At 52.9% G+C, this 2380-nt stretch overlaps 1 long non-coding RNA gene across 1 annotated transcript; it reads right to left on the bottom strand.

Moving 5' to 3' along the window:
* Positions 1-297: 297 nt before the first annotated feature.
* Positions 298-2113, bottom strand: LOC143638097 (uncharacterized). The gene is made up of 3 exons (XR_013154542.1): positions 2038-2113; positions 972-1113; positions 298-488 (listed from the first exon to the last, which is right to left on the bottom strand). It is a non-coding gene; the product is annotated as an uncharacterized LOC143638097 (long non-coding RNA).
* Positions 2114-2380: the final 267 nt, after the last annotated feature.

The raw sequence follows: 2380 nt of genomic DNA, 5'->3' as shown, positions 1-2380 counted from the left end.
GAAAGTGAATGATTCAGTAGCATTTAGAACGTTCACAGGTAGTGCAATCAACAACTAGCCCCAAACATTTCCACTGCTTCAAAATAAACCACTTATCCATTGAGCAGTTTCCCCCTGTGAGTCCCTCCCCTACCCCCAGGTGACCATCGATCCATCTCCTTGAATGGATCTCTTCTATCGAAGTAGAGCTAGACAATTTGGGATCTTTGAGTCTGGCTCCTTTTACTCAGCATGATGATTTCCAGCTTCATCCATACTGCAGTAGGTATTCGTGCTTTGTTCCTTTTAGGGCTGAATAATATTCCATTATGCAGATAGACCATGACTTGCTTGTGCTGTGGACCATGATGCCCATAGTCGTTGTAGCTGTGTACCCTTGTCCCTCTGGAGGAGCTATGTTGCCAGGTCGTGGATGGTTGTAAGAGGAGTTTGCTTGAACTTAGTAGATGCCACCAAACAGCTTCGTCCCAGAGAGACACACAGAGATCCTGGCCACATGGAAATGTTGGGGGGCGGGGGTCAGTCAGAGCAGTCAGTGTAGCTACCCCCTCTGCTTCCCAACCTTGGGCCCAGGATGGGGAGCCTGGGGTGGAGCTTCCTGTAGCTCCAGGAGATCATGGGTCTGAAGTCCTGCTACTTTTAGGGACCTTTGAGTCCTTCGAGTACTTTTTTTTTTAGATGTGGATGGACCTTTATGTTATTCATTTATATGTGGTGCTGAGAATCGAACCCAGGGCCTCACACATGCCAGGCAAGTGCTCTTACCACTGAGCCACAACTCCAGCCCCAAGAGACTCTGGACTATCAATCCCTGTGCCTGTCCCCATCCTGGGCTCTTTCCTTGTCCCCACTGCCCCTCCCGTCTCTCTACCCCCCTCAACTCCTTCAGTGTCAATGAACACGACCCCTCAGTGGGTTTAGACTTTCCAGATAAAACTTAGAACAGGGCTTTTGTTGGGCTCAACACGTACCCTGGTGGAATCAAAGAGCGCAAAGCCCTGCTGGTTGGGTTGGGTGGTGCTCTCCTGTGTCGTATGGCATGTGTTGTGCAGTGGGAATGCCGTGTGATAGCGTATGATACTGCATACTGTTGCATTTTTAACAAGAAGGGACCTGCAAACAAAATCCAGATTAACATGCGCACAAACTGTCCTGCCGGGCCTTTGGGACCCTCAGTGATCAGTCAGAACTGAACTCTCCTGGCCCCAAGGACATGGAGAAGGGACCACCATGAGGCTGGCCTGAAGGTCTTCCATCAAAGGGGCCACACACGGCTTGGGTCCACTGAGTGGGCCCAGCAGCCATCAAGCCTGGAGACGCTTGAGAATCACCTGATAACGCTAAGTGACACCCAGCCCCCAGTCCCAAGGTGCGGATCATTGTGCTGTCAGGACTCGGAGTCACCAACTCCCCATCTCCCTCTCGTTGGCTCACCATCTCCTGCGCACAACCAGCCCTCGGCATCTCACATACGTGTCCTTCATCAACCCAGACACACGATGGACAGTTAGTCCTTGTCCCATAGCCTGGGGACACAAGGGCTGTCCCCAGCCCTGCAGACTGCCGGAAACCTTGACGAGGCCTCCCATCAGCCAAGGTCCCTAGGCCTGTGCCTCCCTGAAGTGGCCTCTCTTTGGCTACGGCCCTTCCCTGCAGACTCACAGCAGGTCATTCCAAGGGAAAGGGTCGCTGAAAGGCAGCCTGGCCACTCAGCCACCCTCCATGGGCTGGACAGATTCCTTCCATTCCTGCATTCCCCTGGTTGGGCAGAGCTTTCCGGAGTGGCTCTGAGCTGGACAGACGGTGGAGAGCCACATTGAGCACATGGCACCGCACCGGACACTGTAAGAAGCCTATGCCCATGTGAGTGGGCACTGTGGTCCCCAACCAAGCGGTTTCTGCCCTTGCACAAGCCCCACTCCCACTGTGCGGGTTTGGGACTCCCCCAACTTTCTGAAGCACCCGAGGCATTGATTTCCTCTTCAGCAGGACACGCAACCCCAGACACAGGCACACTGAGCACCCAAGGTCACGTACCCTGCGAGATGTTTCCTGCACCATTTCTTTGGTAGTCCTTCAGTAAATAAATCGGCGGCTCTGGTGTACTTTCCACTGGGGGAGAAAATAGCTGAGTAAATACTGCACCTGCCACAAGGACACAAGGACAGAAATAAGGCAGGAGTGTCCCGGGCACAGTTTTCTGCCAAGCCACAGTCATTTGTCACTGACACCCAAGAAAGCTCCCGGTTCTGAAAACACAAAGTAGGTTGTGGCCAAATGTAAAATCAACAGGACAGGGTTTGGCTTCTAAGATTATTGAAAGAGCTGCTTTCTCTTCCTTGATGTCTTTGCGGGGAGGGGAGCCTGCCTGTGCACACAG

This window comes from Callospermophilus lateralis, chromosome 17 (genome assembly GCF_048772815.1).
Source record: "Callospermophilus lateralis isolate mCalLat2 chromosome 17, mCalLat2.hap1, whole genome shotgun sequence".
NCBI lineage: Eukaryota > Metazoa > Chordata > Mammalia > Rodentia > Sciuridae > Callospermophilus > Callospermophilus lateralis.
The sequence above is the reverse complement of the archived record's forward strand: the minus strand, read 5'-3'. Positions and strand labels throughout refer to the sequence as shown.